At 42.9% G+C, this 17,965-nt stretch overlaps 1 protein-coding gene across 2 annotated transcripts in view; it reads right to left on the reverse strand.

Annotated features, from left to right (window-relative positions):
* GALNT17 (polypeptide N-acetylgalactosaminyltransferase 17) overlaps positions 1 to 17,965 on the reverse strand; it is a 288,971-nt gene that overhangs the window by 140,189 nt on the left and 130,817 nt on the right. The window lies entirely within an intron of this gene.

The following is a 17,965-nucleotide window of genomic DNA, read 5'->3' on the forward strand; positions in this document are numbered from 1 at the left end:
TGTCATCCCAGGCTCCATTTCAGAGTGAATCAACACACACTTTTCAAGCTCACTTATCAACACCCTATGGTGCAAATTTATTTGGCACCTTTCATTTTGAGCTTCCTACAACAGGCAACTGGATGCAGTGTGTGTGCATGTGTGTAATTACTTAATTGTATCAATTGAATTAGTATCTCAGAACAAGCTTGCTCTGTCAAGTTCCATCCTTTCCTATCTTCAGATGCAAGCAGTCCATTGAATCACAGCCAAACAAAATTCTCCATTAACTGCTAACATAATAATAATGGTCCAAATCCCCAAGCCCTTTACGCACTTCTAGGCCATTAGCTGTGTGTTGGGTTGTTCCAAAACACTTGTGATCTGTGGAGCAGTTCAGATCCAAATCCTAACATCGCACCTAGGACCAGTCTCTAATTCCAAAGGGTGAATGGCCACTTGAGTAGAGTCAGAGACTTTCAAATTTTCTCATTCACTCAGCACTCTGTAAAGGTCATAGCTGACACTCTGGGCAGCATGTGACATGGCTTCCTGACACACTATCTTTGCTCACTTTTCACACTTCATGGGAGATGTGTGTCTTGGTCAATAAGAGACTAGTTTTATTATTAGAAAGAAAAGAAAAGACAACCACCAAACTTCTTTCCTCTTTTTAAAAAAAAGCAGGAAGCTGAAATCCCATGTGGAAAACATATTTGTGAAGAATCTCAGCAGAGCATCTGGAAACCTATCAGACATTCTTTTCTCTCCAAGGCTGGACCTGACAAGAACATCTATTTTAAATAGCAAATGAGATAGAAGACAATTATACAGTGCCCATTTGTGAAATTGATTGATGGCTTTTCTAAGTGAAGGGAAAAATAGAAGCAGAGTGGTGATGGTGGTTGTGGGGAAACAGATTATTTCCCTTTCTAATGTCAATCCACTGGTTTAGAAAAGAAAGAAAGAACTTACAAATATTCATAGCTGGTGACTTTATTCTCATTTTCTAGGAAAATGGGCTTGTTGAAAATTAACACAGAACTTTCATATCTTGCTGCACCAATCCAAGAGATTGACAGTCATTTCCTTGAATAGTTTATGTAATTTCTTTCTGAATTACTTGACTTGGAGGGAAAACAGAGATAAAGAGGGGGTACTAAATTGAGGTTACAACTGCTGAGTCATCAACTAGTGCCTGGTAAATGCCACCACAAAAGGATTGTGTTGGGTAAATTCAGAAGTTGTACCATGGTTTTTTTTTCCTTCTCCTGCCAGCAGACTGCACTGCATGCAGTAAAGATGGATGAAAGATGGGTGGGTAGGGAGATACCATGGAACCAGACACCTCAGTGAAAACACAGGGGCTCATAGAACTGCAGGAAACGCAGATGGAAAAGCCCATCTGAGTCCAACCCACCGCAAGACAGCTCTCTCCCTAGTGATGCACAGATGCAACAAAGCACAAGCAGCACATAGCTAATCCCACTGGCTTCAATGGGAGTTTTATACACCATACTTAAATTGAAGCATGTGTGTAAAAGGATTGGGACCTATTTTACAGTACCCTCCTCCTACCAGACCAGGTTTTGCTCTTGCTGAACAAGCTCCCTTCCTGAGCTTTCTCAAGGAATCCAGGGAAGCTGTTCCCAGCAGGGTTAGTTGTTTTATTTTAAGTCTTCTCAACAAACCAACCAAACCTTGCAGACTCTTCCCTCAAAGTCCATGCAGGCCAAGCAATCCCTTCCCCAAGTCTGTCCCTCACTGCAGTTACTTCAGTAACCCAAATTTCCTGGCTCTTACCTCAGAGCCTCAGCAATAAAAGACTCCACACAGTCTCCCTCTATCTGTTCAGTTCCTGGAACAATTCATCTCTGCAGTAGCTCCAGCAGCAGTCCGTTCAGAGCCTGGCACCCAGCCCCATAGCTTTCTGGTCCTTCAGGTCCTCCTGCCCTCTTTTATAAAGGTTTCTAGCTCAGGTGCAGTGGGTGGGGCTAATCAGCCAGCCAGTCAGCTGCAAGTCTCTGATCCCCAAGCAATGGTATACCTGGTAAATACTTTGCTCAGTGAGGCTTGACTGCTGTGGGACTAATAAGTTATAGAACAAAATACAAGATGAGGGCCTCATCAGACCAAAAACTGGAGACAAACATGTCTGAGAAGGCTATGGTATGGGAGTGAACCTCAGAGCTCCTAAGTGTTGTGGCCCCCCATATGTTAATGGCTTTAATATGGAGTGGCAGGCTTTAACTAGTCAAGCAAATGATGCATGTATTCAGGAATTAAGAAGAACAGTGTGTGTGCTATTTAGAGACAAATATGAACAACTGTAACCCTATCACTCATTAGTAAGAATTTGCTCTCTCTTAAAAGTGGATTGTCTCCAGGGCACTTGGGAACTTAAATAGGCGTAGGGCTCAAAACATAGCATCTGAAATCACATATGGTGAGCAGTGAGAGGGCAGGACGGTCTTAATATACTCAGTGTTGAGTGCTGTGCTATTCATCATGCTTGAGGGGAAAAACAGAGAGCGCAACGAGGACTCAGCCCCCTAATAAAATAATTAGGATCAAAAGCAATGTTGTTACTCTAAAGCCAGTACCGTGGCATTGGAGCATTAAATGGGCAGGGGGAGATTCAGAGTTCATAACTGCCTCGTCGGATACTTGCTTTGTCTATTCAGAGCCAACGCACTTTACATGCTGTCCCTCTAGAAGAGATAATTTTGTGGTATTTACTAGAAAGAGATTTGCTTTGGATAATCAAAAATGCAGTTAGCATTTTTTGGAGCATGTTTTCATTTACATATGAATGGATACCATCAGCAAAAATATCCTACAATCCTGAGTTATTTTTTTTAAGGACATGCTAAGTGCTCTGCTTTATCAGGCTTTCTCAAGGGTACCAACTAATTGCACAGAAGTTAGCCAGATGCCAGTCTCTCCTTTTTGGGGAAAAAGATGACCCTGTAACAAAAAAAGAGCTGACTCGCTCCCAGTGTCTTTCCAAAATACAGCTCCTGCTGGTGCAGCCTGAAATGCATTCCTTGCAATATTCTGTTAAACGTTTGGAATGTTTTGATGTGTGACCTATAGGCAAAAATGCTGGCAACAAGGACTCTATGTTCCAGAGTTCCGAAAATTGTCTCTTTCAAAGCTCAGTTCTTTTTCAGCCATGAGACTAGTGCGTGGCCCACAGGGCATAGCAACAGTGCCTTGCAGGAGCCTCCGCTTGCCCTCAATAATAGCAATTTTGATAGCTGTTGCTAGATCCAGCCTTAAATTCATTTTAAAATGAAATGTTTCAGTTTGATTTGATTTAGTGCTTTGCGCCCAGCAGGAGAGACATGTCTGAATCTTCCATTGATGGCAACTTACTCTGAAAAAGCCTGCAGCTTGACCATCTTTCATGTATACCTGGCCTGTCAGGGGTGTGACTCTTCTGTCAACTACCACGACTACTCAGCCCAAGGACATCTAACTATACAGTGTTATCTTCTCCCTTTACTAGCTAACGGGCAAAATTTTAGCTTAATAACTGTCTTTCCATATAACTGAGGTGCTCAAGATCCCATATATTTGTTTTCTCAACTGCTGATCCAAACCAATCAAGCAGGCATAGATTCAGATTTATAGCTGCAATGAGCCACGAGGGGAACTCAGAAGGAGAAAGCATTGGGGACCATCTGGACTTTAAATAACTAAATAAATAAACTCAGAAGTGCTACTGCTTAACTCTTGGATTAGACCAATAGCTTCACTGTCACCTCTACTGGAGTATGCTTCATATACCTGCTCATTGAACGGGTTCATCCATTAGTAAGAACTGTTTAACAAAGAGAGCTCCCTAGAATCAATGTGGCTACGTGAAGGCTATGAAGTAAGGCCAACTGGTGAAAGAAAATATTTTCACTGGGAAAAAAAATAGTGTTTTCTTTGACTAGCTGAGAACTATTGAACAAGAGGCCCAGAGAGATGACATGTACAGCAGCTGCTGTTTCCGAGAATCCTAGGTCAGTTTTTGATGCTAAAGATTTTAAAGCAGGCAAAATGTATACAGTCATAAGTACTGTGTTGGTGTCCTTGATGAAAAGATTTGGTGGTCCCCATTCAGTTACTTCACACAAAAAACCCCTGCAAACCACTATCACTATTAGCGCAAGTCTGAATAGAGAGGCCAAGGTAACAAAAACTTCTCCTTGTTTTCTAGTGAGGACACGAGGGCAGATAGAGGTTTAGTGACTTGCCACAGTCACATATGGATTTATTGGCAGCACGGGGATTAGAACTCAAGTCTCCTGAATCCCAGTCTCTGTGCTCTAAGGACAGCTCCTGCTACCTTCCAGTGACCCATTTTGTCCATAAAACATGTAAGTTGTGTGAGTACATTTTGCAGGCACAATGTAGCTACTTGTTTCAAAATTTAGCTCAATTTAGACAGGCAAATACAGAGATCAGAAGAGTTAGGTGCGCAGGGCAAAACTGGGCCAATACAGTTTGTAAAGCCTCCAACATTCCAGTATAGAGGCAGCATGGAGCATTCAGGGAGCAAACACTTATGGATATGATAATAAGGATCTTTTAATTTAAACTATACCTATTTATGCAACACTGAGTGAAAAAGACAGTGAATTAAAGTGCACATAAAAGGAAATCATAGCCCCCAGCACTCTCTCTCAAAGATTCACTTTTAAGTCTCTTTGATGAAGGGCTGCTATATTTTGTCACTAAGTGCAATCGACTCTATTATCACTTCTTTGTTTTGAACACCCACCTCAGAAGTCATTAAATACTTGGCTTCTTAATAAGAATAGCTTATTCTTAGCCAATAAATCATTTAAATGCCATCTGCTCAAATAAAAAAGAAATTCAAAGAGCCAATTCACCCCCCAGTATATTTTCCTTCGTTTATGTTTTAAAACTAAAAGACATTAGTATAATCAATCAAAGATAGCTTTTCTCCTAGGGGAAGTGTGAACAGACCACAGAACAGGCTCAGTTTGACTTTGACTTACACATCCACTTTATGCACAACTTATAAGCAATTCTTCCAGCATGACACAAATTCAGTACATTTCTCTTGCCCTGGGTTGTTTTGTTTGTTTGTTTAATTATTATTGAGAATATTTATTGTTATTTATCTTCCATTTATTTAGTAACTTTTATCCCACAAACGCTTTACAAATTATGGGCCAAGTCCTGATTGCCTTCCTTCTCCAAGTAACTTTGACTTCGGTACGGCTACTTGTGTGACTGAGGCCTGGTCTACCCTTACAAGTTTTACTGGTAAAATTAGGGAGGAAATAATTTTTTACTGCAATAATTACACCAGGAAAAACCCTAATCTGGGTAGTTATACTGGTGTAAAAGTGACGTATACTGGTATAGTTATTTCCTTTCCCAAACGGGAATAAACTATATAGGTAGAAGCACTTTTATACCAACATAACTGTGTTCATGCTGGAAGGGTTGGACTGTTATACCAGGTACAAGCCCTAAAGGTTCCCTGTATTGGGCCCAGTTTTAAAGCCTTCAAGAAAGGTTTCTGCTGACATCAGTGGGAGCTTTGCTTCAGTAACGACTTCCAGACTTGGTCCTACCAATTCAAAAAGCAGTTATACACAAGCTTAAGTCCCACTGAATTCAATGGAACTTAAGCACGTGTCTGAAATTGACCATATAATTAAATGCTTTGCTGAATAGGGATGAATTTAAGCATATGCTTGCCTGGTTTGCTGAATTGCAGCCTGAGAGAGGAATCACTTCACTCACTGTAGAAATGCAGCCACCTCTGGGGTGAACATGCCAGCTATTTAACACCCTACCCAGCACCTTAGAACGAATTCAACCCCACCCCCCAAATCTCCACCTAGGAATGTTTTGTCAAAAGAGGCATGGAGGAGATGCCTTTCTTGAGACGCATTTAAGAAGACCTCGTTGTCCATTATTTCTGCAGCTTTTTAATCTTGGTTAGTTTATGTCAGAATCTCTGTCATTGCTACACCTGTGCTGACATACAGACAATGTATGAGACCCTGAACCAAAGACCATTGATAGTCTTTCCATTGGCTCCAGTGGGTATTGGATCAGGCCCTTGGCTTCCAAGTAGACCCACCTGCAGCTGTCATTCCTAATCACAACAGCAGCCTTAGGAAAGAGGAGAATCTTTGAAAAAGGTATAATATTGATATTCTTGGAAAGGATGTACTGTTTTTCATCCCATAGGTCTATTACTAACATCTCCCTCTATTAATTAAAAGGAACAGCTACACATAGTCACAGTCCCGATACTTCAGTGATGAAGGGTATTTAGCTCTTCGGGCAATGAGACAAATCTGTTAATCTTATTAAACCAGACAACATTACAAACGATCAGATGCTCCTTTTCCTGACACTTTGCACTAAATTCCGCAACATTAAAGATGACCGGACATAGAATTCTTTATAAAATGACCGGACATAGAATTCTTTATAAAATGCATGACAGACAACCAAAGCTGTGATAGCCTTCAACTATCCAAACCTCACACAGAATTTCCTTAGGGAATCTGCAAAGTTTGGGAGCTTAAAGTATCCCTCTGCAGAGTAAAGTCACCTTTTATAAATGGTGTGTGTGTGTGGGGGGGTATTCTTGCTCAGTTCTCTCGTCAAAATAAGTCATTCGCTATTTTCTCTCATTTAAAAATCAATTTAAAATTAAAATCAAGAAAATCAACTAGGCTGTGTTTTTCGCGTAGCTTGGATTGTCATTGCAAAGCTTATCACCGAAAGATAAATCCAAGATAAGGGAGGTGAAAGCTTCCTGTAAAATAAAGTACTTTGAAGGTGGTAAAAAAATGTATAATTGTGGTTTAACTTTGGGATGGGTGAAAAAGTAAGATCCTAACCCAAATCTGTCCGTCCTGTGAGCTGAAACCAGACCAACCTGTTCTGAGTTTAAAAAAAAATAAATCAGTTCACTTCTTCCTCCCCACCCTCCATTATTTTTTATTTTCATATGCCTCTCTTCTGCTTCGTTCCAGCCAGGGGAAAGTTCTGAAATACATTAAAAAAGAATGACCTAGCTGTATGACTGGCCCATTTGGAAACCAGAATAACTGGAAATTGCATTAAATAAGGCTCTTGTATGATTTATTCATTAAAAAGTTTAAATGTGTAGGTGCTTATTACCAAAGGCCTCTCCAGCAACAGTAAATCACAGTGAAATCAAGCATAAGCCTGCAAGCAAGTGCTCTTCCCAGCCTGGTCTAAGGCTCTGATCCTACATACTCTGCAGTCAATGGGAATTTTGCCTTTGATTTCAATTGGTGCAGGATCAAACACTAAAACAATGTCCATGCAACGCGTATGGTATAGTTGTTACCTCACTTTCTATAGCCCAGTATAAGTCTTCCATCTTCATTAAATAAACAGTTCTTTGCCCCATGATGCCACTGCACTAAGATTTAAAACCTGCCTCAGTTTACAAGCGGGAGATGGCAAGAGAGTGTACTCAGTGAAGGGCCCTTTGGTCTAAAACAGGCTTCTTCTGTTGTCTGAAATTACCCAGATTTATTGACCTTCAGGACAAGGTGCAAGGCCAAGCCATATACGCAGGCTGTTGCAGAGGTGGGCTTTGGGAGGAGAGGATTTTGGGGGCTTGTGAACAGCTTGATTTTGTTGTAGCAATTTATTGCACGAGTACATAGAGCTTTGGATAGGTGCCCCTCCCCCTCTTTGGGTACGAATCTATATAAATAGTTCAGATGATAGCTCTACAGTTGTTATGAAGCTGTCACTGCATTCATACGTCTCACATATAACACAAGCAAAAAGCTACACAAAGTGTTCTTCAGAAAGACCAGGCTGGGATTTCAAAAGCATTCGATGATGGTCTATCACTGTCTTACATTGAAATCAAGGGAAGTTTCACCATTGACTTCAATGACAGCATCGTCAGGCTGGAGCTGAAAGCTTCTGAAAATTCCACTCACTGTGTTTACAAAGGAATAAAAATCTTATTGCAGTTTGTACCATCTCATTAAAAGCAGTAATCCTGCCAGAAATGAACAAAAAATAAAGTATTCCTATGTTTTGTCTAAAGTCAGTTTCCAGAGATGGTCTGGGACTGTTCAGAATAATTGACACCAAAGAAACAATAAATAATCACAATAATTCTGCCTAATCTTATGAGGTCCAACCATTGTCATCTACGATTAATGGTCTGCATAAACTCAGAGTTACTAGATGTCTTCTGATAAAAATGCCACACTAATAGTTTAATGCTGGGTAAAATATTCATAATAGCTAAGCAAGCCTGCCTAAATCAATATATTGCAGTTTTGATGTGCTGCCATAATAGGTTAACCTGTAAAAGCTTACAAGGCAGAATGGAAGTGAGCTCCCCTGAGCCTGAAAACTCATTTGCCATCAAAATGCATGACTACAGATGTTATTCTGTGAAATCTACTTGATAGTAAAGACCAATCTAAAAATATGTGCTTGTCCTGTGCAAAACAAATACTTCAGACTTGAAGTGTCGCCTGCAAGGATTCTCAAGGGCTAGACTGGGAGAAGACGGAATCCACCAATGAGTGGCGAAAAAGCAAGCACATTTACTGATAGGATTGAATCTGCACAAGTCCAGAGTAAAGATCAACATCAGCAGATGAGTGCTTCGAGAACTAGAAAAGACTTGGGATCTGGAATCTTAGGGCCTGATCCAAAAACCAGCTGGCTTTCCATTGACTTTAGTGGACTTGGGATCACATATTTAGAGCTGAACCTAATGGGAAAGCAGTCACCTCACCATAAGCATACTGACCACTTTGTTGGCCATCTCAGCAAAGAGGCTGAATGAGTGAATATGATGACTGAAATATCTTTCTACCTCTGGAGATGGCACTTTTCACAGTGGTACATTAGCTGAGAACTTCAAGGAAAGCTTGCCCTACCTTCTACGTGTAACAGGCGCATAAAATGGAGAACTCCACTTTCCTGTGTTATCAGTGTGGCCCTTTTCACTATCATTAAATTCAATCTGAAAGTCAAAGTCTAAGAGGAAAACATAGGGGAAAAACACAAGATAAATGCTGAAAAATTTATTATAATAAAACATTATGTAAAGGTAATAAACACACACATAATCCCCTCATTCTGGGTGAAATTCATTATTGTGCAGGGGTTCATCACAAGATCTGTATGCCACTTAAGCCCTATGATTGATACTATAACAATATACAATAAACACAAAGTCCATCTTTTAAAATGTGGGTGATGGCTAAAGATAGACACCTAAATCCACACTTAGTCCCCAATATTGCATCAGCATCTTTGATAGCATACACCCTTGTCTGGGTGCAAATTCCCATTAACCCACCAAGTCAGGATTGGGAGAAGCATTAGGAAGTCAATGGGCTTTGGGACCTGCACTAGCTTTATGTACTAAAAGAGGTTGCAAGGTTTCATAGGTACTGAGCAGCTGCAGCTTCCACTAACTTCAAGGAGGAAGGATTAGTCATGTCAAGCTTTACAGAGTATTGGTAAGCAAAATTCCCATTGACTTCAGTGGGGGTAGGATATAACTATATATATATGCTCATTGGGGCTTTACAGTGTGATTTTTCTCCCTTGCACCAAAAGGGAAACGTAATTGTGTTAGAAAAGTGCATAATACCATAGAATATTGCATTGTCTTGCGGGCACTAGATTGGTACTCAGGAGATCTGGGTTTGATTTTCAGGCCCAGTCTGAGACCTGGGTTCCACACCTGGCTTGGCCTGCTGGGTGACCTTGAACAGTGACTTCACCTCTCTTTGCCTCAGTTCTCCCATCTATAAAATGGGGATGGCACTTAAAGATCTACTGATGAAACACTACATTATAGGTAGGTATTAATTATTATTATTGCCAGCTCTGTCAATGGGTGTGTATGTCTGTGGGCAAGTCACTTAATTTCCCTGGTCAGAATTTTCAAGATTAACTAGCAGTTCAACTGGAGACACCTTAATGGGGCTTGATTTAAGTGCTGGGCACCCATGCTCTGAAATTGTGTCCTCTCAAGGTGTCTTATGCTTGGCAACAAAAAATTGAGGCATCCAGAGTCATTGGTCTCTTGAAAATCTTGGCCTCTTTGCCATCTGTATAACAGGGATAATATTTTCCTCCCTGGCAGGTACATTGTGAAGATAATGCCATTAATGTTTGTAAGGCACTCAGATATTGTGGTGATGGATAATCAGGTGAGTTATTTCGGAATGAACCTTGGCCATTTTTTTTCTTCTCATGAAAGAAATCTATCCTGCATTCCTAGTTATTGGCAATCAATAACTCCCAACAATGATTTCCATTTTAAAAAAATTACATTTAAATGAATAGTCATCTGTCTCTCAACACAAAGAAATGAAATACTATGTAAAACAACAACAAAATGATATAGCATTATCCAGTTTAATCAACCAGCTGTTTCAGAGCTGTCATAATGTACACCAGGCTGTTTAAATAGGACCCTTTGCTTGTCATCTTTGAGACAGCCCTAGAAGTGCGCTTTCAGAGCTCAAGGACATTAAGTGGGTGTTTTGCAAAGTAAGTAAAGGTATTCAGCAGCAGTGCTTCTGCATGTCAGATAGAATTGATCTGTCCAGTCGAGTGTAGAAGGTACACTGAAAATGTCAGGAAATCCCATTATAACCATTTGGGAATGTTATGTTCACAACACTGTCAATGGACCCACAGACCGTACAGCAGAGTTCCAAGACATTTCCTTCTGCATAGGGGCTAGCATATTCTACAATCACTATCAGAGAAAAATGACAACTCCAACTCTCAAGTCAGGCAAGCATCCCTGTTTGAGAAGGGCACTTAACTTTACACATCTGCTGAAGTGCTCTTATATTGAATAAGGAAGGATTTAAGCCTGTGTTTTATTGCTTTTCTGAATTGGAGCCCCAGGGTTTGAGATGTCCTGCAAATATACAGATCCTAACAAACCATGAGGCTGTCTTGCATAGAGTATGATGAGCGTGTCTGGCCATAAATCTTCCCAATATTGGTCACTGATATAATGGTTCTGTTTCACTGAGTTTGACTTCAGTGAACTGAAAGAGTGAGAGAGGAGAAACTGGTACCTTTTGAAATAGCATCCCAATTGTGGGAGGCTGAGAGTCCCACCACTGTACTGTAAAAGGCCTGGAAATCAAACTCTGCCAGCTATGAAATTAATAATTCTTTGAGCATTGTGAGAAGATAAATTTCAGCTTTGGAATGTGCTGTTTTTAGACAAGATAATCAATCAGTGATTTCACAGCATTTCCAAGTGACCTTTTGGTGCATCCTGCACAATACAGGAGGTGTTAGGTTATTTTCTTTTTCTTTGAAGTATTATGTTTCTTTGAACTCCCAGTAAATGCTGATCAATAACCATTAATGACAAAAAAACTGGATACACACAGACACAATATTTTGTGTATACACACACGCAAACTAAAAAAAATACTCCATCAAGAAACGCAAATCAAGAGAGCCCAATGGTGATGATCTAATCATAAGATGATTGTTTCAAGTATCACTTACTGACTTCTCATGGTGGGAGTTCTAATTTAGATGTAATCCATTATATTGTAATCATGATTTTATCTTTTTGGCAGAATTGGTCAACAGCAGCTCAGTTAGCTTGGCAAGGAAGGTCTATTCATAAATCGTTTGCATGCATAAAAGAGTGCTAAGTGTCAGGACATCTTTATATAGCAGATTCTTTCACATTATAGGAAGAAACATGAAAGAGGAAATGTTTCATGGAATCCAAAAATTACACCTTATCCTGCCTAGTCATTTAAAAAGCCTACTTTAGGGTCACATGGTACTCAAGAGAAAGATGGCTACTTAGTCCCAGACTTCTTGACTCCTCACCTATTGAAAGACTCCTCATCTCTAATAATTATTTTCCTAGCAAATGGGCAATAAGTTTCTGTCATAAACATTTAAATTAATCTCCTGCATAAAAATCAAATGATTGAATAAGGATTCAAATGAAAAAATGAGAGGCAATAAAATATCTAAGCCTGAATCCATATCTAAGCCTGAATCCACTACGCCGGGGGGGGGGGGGACGGAGATGGGGGGACTTTTTGGCCCGAGGGCCACAGCGGGGTTCCGAAACTGTATGGAGGGCCGGGTAGGGAAGGCTGTGCCTCCCCAAACAGCCTGGCCCCCGCCCCCTCCCACTTTCTGCCCCCTGACTGCCGCCCTCAGAACCCCCGACCCATCCAACCCCCCTGCTCCTTGTCCCCTGACTGCCCCCTCCCAGGACCCCCCGCCCCTAACCACCACCCCCGGGATCCCACCCCCTATCCAAACCCCCCACTCCCTGTCCCCTGACTGCCCCACCCCCTACCCACACACCCTATGACACGACCCCCGGGACTTCCACGCCTATCCAACCACCCCTGCTCCCCATCCCCTGACCGCCCTCCCCAAACCTCCGCCCTATCCAACCATCCCCTGTTCCCTGTCCCCTGACTGCCCCAAACCCTATCCACACCCCCGCCCCCTGACAGGCCGCCCAGGACTCCCACGTCTATCCAACGCCCCTGTTCCCTGTCCCCTGACTTCACTGACCCCTATCTACACCCCCACCCCCTGACAGACCCCCCCCAGGACTCCCACGCCCTATCCAACAGCCCCCTGTTCCCTGACTGCCCCCCGGAACCTCCTTATCCAATCCCCCTGCTCCCCGTCCCCTTACCAAGCTGCTCAGAGCAGCAGGACTGGCAGCCGCGCAGCCCAGACGGAGCCAGCCACACCATCATGCTGCCCGGCAGGAGTTCGCAGCCCCGCCACCCACAGCGCTGGCCACACGGCGAGCTGAGGTTGCGGGGGAGGGGCCGGGGGTGAGCCTCCCCGGCTAGGAGCTCAAGGGCCGGGCAGTATGGTCCTGTGGGCCGGATGTGGCCCGCGGGCTGTCGTTTGCCCACCTCTGCCCTACACAGATGAAGCAAGAGACGACAAGGTCACAGCAAAACCTAGCCCAAGCTGTCTCAGCCCTGAAAGAATTCCTCACAGACGGATAGGATTCAATCTCAAAAGGTGTAGGTGATGTAAAATCCTGAATGGCTTGCTTGGAAGATGAGCTACAAAAGACACCCATTGAAACCAGCGAAATTAAAGAAGAAACTGCCTCCTTAAAGCTTAGACTAGACAAACATTTAGAGAGCTGATCACCAGGCTGGCCACAGGCTAAATGGCGCTGCCCCCCTTCATTTGTAAAACTTTTGAATACCTTATTTTGTATTGAATTTGTAGCCCATTTCACGACTTTGACCCACAATTTGCCTGCATGATTTATCCCTGTCATATTAAACGGACCGGCAACACTCTACCCCTTATATACCCATGAGGGCAGGGCTGACAACATTCTAGGAGGTTTGAGGTAGTTCTCAGAAAGTCTGGAAGGTTCCACAAGATTCTACAAAGGTCCAGAACATTCTAGGAGGTTAATGAAAAATGAACCCACATATGGAATACCTGAATCATGCTACTTCAAACATCCTATTTTCCTGTTTGTCACTAACAACAAAAACAACACCCCAAGCCCGGTGTCGCCCCCCAGCCTGGCATCCCAGGAAGTTGCCTAGGTCTCCTGCCCCTAAATCCAGCCCTGAGCATATTTGCTTGATATAAAGCAGGAGCCTGGAGCCATCTTGAGGCTGGGCCATATTTTAGATGAGTTGCCTGCTATCATCTTGCTTTGCCTGGATAATTATCTCTTATGAATTAAACAGGGGAGAAAATTGTCTCCGAACACATTGTCTCCAGCCTCTGCTGCTGCATATTCTGTAGGTCTAGAATAAAGATTGTGTAGGACCAGATACCCAGGAGCAAGTCAGACCATTCCTTTCCACCTCTTTTAACACATAAGTCTTGATCAGGCTCTTCAAGGACTGTTAAAAACCAAGCATGTCAAAAATTCAAAACTGAAGGAAAAAAACAACAACAAAAAATACTTAACTCCTTACTTCACTCTCCTTCCTTTATCCTAAAAGGTCAACTATCTGAAATAGGCAAGATCTTTTTAACTTTGTTTTGCATATTGTAATTTAAAATTTTCCCATGTTTCCTTGCATAATTACAGAGTAAAACACAGCCATTCCTTTCAAGTAAACATTGCCATAAAATGTACAGTGCAGAGCACTATACAGCAAATAATCTTATTAATAATAATAATTGAAGCAGTTTATTTCTGTCTGTATACAGAATTATACCCATTATAATGGAAAGAGGCGGTATTTTACACATTTATCTTCCTCATAACGCTTCTCCTTTTGCATATTAATAATGCATATTAATAATTAGCAAGTTGTTAAATTATTTAACATTTCTCTGAGGCTATTGTCTCTGTTTTGGCATTTCTTTTCCATATAGCTATTGGAAAGCATTGTGCCCTGCAATCCATATTCTCTCTAAGCCTTTGACTCTTACTTTCAAGTGATTCAACTCTTCTCAGCTTGAGGGGTCAGTGTCCATGTTACTGGACTCTCTAATGAAGTGAAGACAAATGATTATGTAGGCACCTCTTGCTACTGCTCATGTGGGTCTGTAGTGTATCTCCATCAGTCTTCACAGATCTCTGCTTTTCTGTTTAGTCCTCCTAAGTTTCTTGCACAATAGCAAAGGTGGCAGTCACGAACATCGGAATTGTCACAGTGGACGAGCCCTGAGATGCACTGAGTCCAGGATCCTGTCTCCAAAAGCTACCAGAACTAGATGCTCCAGAGGCAGACGTAAGAACCCTGCAGTAGGCAGATATGAGGTCATTTGCCCTCCACATAAGGGCTTATCCTGATCTCGGATAATTGAGACTGTCTTAAATCCTGAAGAATTGGGTTTAATATCACTTCCACAATTTTTTTTATCATTTATAAATTTTAAGGCCAGAAGGGACCATGACAACAGTCTAGTCTGACCTCCTGAATAACACAGGTCAAAGAACCTGACCCAATAATTTCTGCATCAAGCCCCTAAATTCTGTGGAGAATATTCATCTGCTCCGATACAGATTAGATGGCAATGAACACTTGCACACAAAGCACAATGCCTTCCACTACTCCACAGAGTCATTGCATCCATAGAATGAATTATGACCTCTGGATATTCTCAATATCCATGTAAACGTCCAAACCCTTTTTTAATCTTGTTACATTCTTGGCCTCAACGATTTCCTATGGAAGTGAGTTCTATAGTTGGGGAACCTCCCGCCCCCCGGCAGAGCCCCCACTCGGGGCTCCCGCATCTTAACAGAAGAGGTCATTACTGGATGATCTTCTGTGCTAGTCATTTGTTTTCTTGTGGAATTTTTTTTTTTAAACAACAAGCTCTTAATCATCAGGGAAGTATCTGTGCTTCCTACAGTACGTGGGAGAGCCACACCATATCCATAAACAGCAGCAACGGCAAGAAAATGCAGAATTGGATCAAAGGAGGCCTGTTCTGGTCTTACATTATTTTAAAAGAAGCGCAAGAGTTACTTAGCAGGGACCCTGCGGATCAGCTGCCATAGGGCGAGACAAAGCAGGTGAACGACTGACTCCTGACTCATATGGAAGGCAGCAGCTCTCTAGCTCATCTAGGTGATGGGTGAGGGAGGGAGAGGTAACAGATCAGCCTGACTCCTTATCTTTCCTCCAAAACCCGCTCCATTCCTCCATCACTGACACAAGCACCATTCTCCCCATTGCTCAGACCCATACACTGTGTGTTATCTTTGACTCTGCCTTCTCCCTTGCACACACATTCAGACTATGTCTGACTTGCATCTAAAATTGGGCCTTATTTCTCTGCCTGCACTTCACTCAGAGCCCCTGTCACTGACATCTCAGCTGTTGCAATCTCTCCATTTTGCCACCCCTCCCACACACACTCCAATGCAATCTCCATGCAGCTGCTATTTGCCTACAAAAAGAAAAGGAGGACTAGTGGCACCTTAGAGACTAACCAATTTATTTGAGCATAAGCTTTCATGAGCTACAGCTCACTTCATTGGATGCATTCAGTGGAAAATACAGTGAGCCTCTAAGGTGCCACTAGTACTCCTTTTCTTTTTGCGAATACAGACTAACACGACTGCTACTCTGAAACCTGTCATATTTGCCTACAGTTTCCCTGCCTATTGCTCTGACCACATCATCCCCATTTTTCATATCTATCCACTGACTCCTCGGCTCTCCACAGCCCTCCCCTTCCTCAATCAGCCACTCTTCTAGGGTTGCCAGGAGTCTGGTTTTCGACCAGAACACCCGGTCGAAGAGGTACCCTGGTGGCTTCGGGGAGCACCACTGACTGGGCTGTTAAAAGTCCAGTGGGCAGCGCAACAGGGCTAAGGCAGGCTCTCTGCCTACAGTGGCTCCGCGTGACTCCTGGAAGCAGCAGCATGTCCTCTCCTCCAGCTTCTAGGCATAGGGGCAGCCAGGGGGCTCTGCGCGCTGCCCTTGCCCCAAGCACCAGCCTCGCAGCTCCCATTGGCCAGGAACTGCGGCCAATGGGAGCTGCAGGGGTGGCACCTGCAGACGGGGCAGTGCGCAGAGCCACCTGGCCGCGTCTCCACGTAGGAACCAGAGAGGGGACATACGGCTGCTTCCGGCAGCTGCCTGAGGTAAGTGCTGCCCGGAGCTTGCAGCCCTGACCCAGCCCTGATCCCCCTCCCACCTTCCAAACGCTCGATCCCAGCTTGGAGCAACCTCTATCCCCAGCCCTACCCCAGAGTCTGCACCCCCAACCAGAGCCCTCACTCCATCCTGCAGCCCAACCCCCTGAGCCAGACTGGTGAAAATGAGTGAGTGAGGATGGGGAGAGCAAGCGACAGAGGGAGGGGGGATGGAGTGGGTGGGGCCTCTGAGAAGGGGGAGGGCAGGAGCGGAGCAAGGGTGATCAGTTTTGTGCGAGTATAAAATTGACAATCCTACACTCTTCCCTCTTATTGCATTTCCCCCCTTCTCATCCATGCTGTGTACAATGCCAGTCTTCTCCTGTCCACCTTTCACCCATGTCTTTGTGCTTCCAGGCTGCTCTCTATTCATGGTACTCAGCTCCAACCCTTCAAATCCCCTTCGACACCTATAAGAAATCTATCAACCAATGACAGCTAGGCTTAGGGGAGGGGGAAATAATAAAATGTCTATTTGTACATTAACATAGATTAGACGGGTTATTGCCCTTTCACTCACTCTTCCTATGTCCCATATTATTTATATAGTAAACTCTTAGGAGGAAGGACCACGCTTGTCTCTGTATACTATGAAGAAACATCAATATTGGGACCTTGGGGCACTAGTAAAAGATCAGTAATTTATCAGTAACAATAATGCTATACATAAGTGAACAATAGCAATAACAGTTCTCCATTCCCACCCACTGCATTCTTGGGGAAGTACTTTGGGGAAGACTTTCAAAGGTACGTATGGGAGTTTGGTGCTCAGGTTCCACTGTAAGTCCATGGGAGCTAAACATCTAATTCACATTTGTGGCCTTCTCTATTGCTAGTGCTTCCACGTCCAACATTTCGGTCACTGAAAAGTTACTGTGGAATAGGAAATTATAGGGGTGACCACACTGTTAGCATGTCCTTAGGACCACAGAGTCCTAGAGCTGAAGGCCAAAAGGGAACATTACATCATCTAACCTGAACCCCTCCCACCCCCCACGTATCACAAGTCATTAAATTTCACCCAGTTACTCCTGTATTGTGCCCAATAACTTGTGTTTGGCTAAAACATAACTTTCAGAAAGGGCTCTAAGTCTTGATTTGAAGTCAAGAGACGGACAATCCACAGTTTCTCCTGGTAGTTTGTTCCAATGGCTAATCACCCTCACGGTTAAAAAAAACCTGCCTTATTTCTAATTTAGATTTCTCTGGCTTCAGCTTCCAGCCATTAGCTCTATCTCCATTACACCATTTTTCCCGAGACGGATTTTTCCAGGATATACCTGTTTAGTGAGATGATATCCTGATCATTTT

Source organism: Lepidochelys kempii, chromosome 17 (genome assembly GCF_965140265.1).
Source record: "Lepidochelys kempii isolate rLepKem1 chromosome 17, rLepKem1.hap2, whole genome shotgun sequence".
Lineage (NCBI taxonomy): Eukaryota > Metazoa > Chordata > Testudines > Cheloniidae > Lepidochelys > Lepidochelys kempii.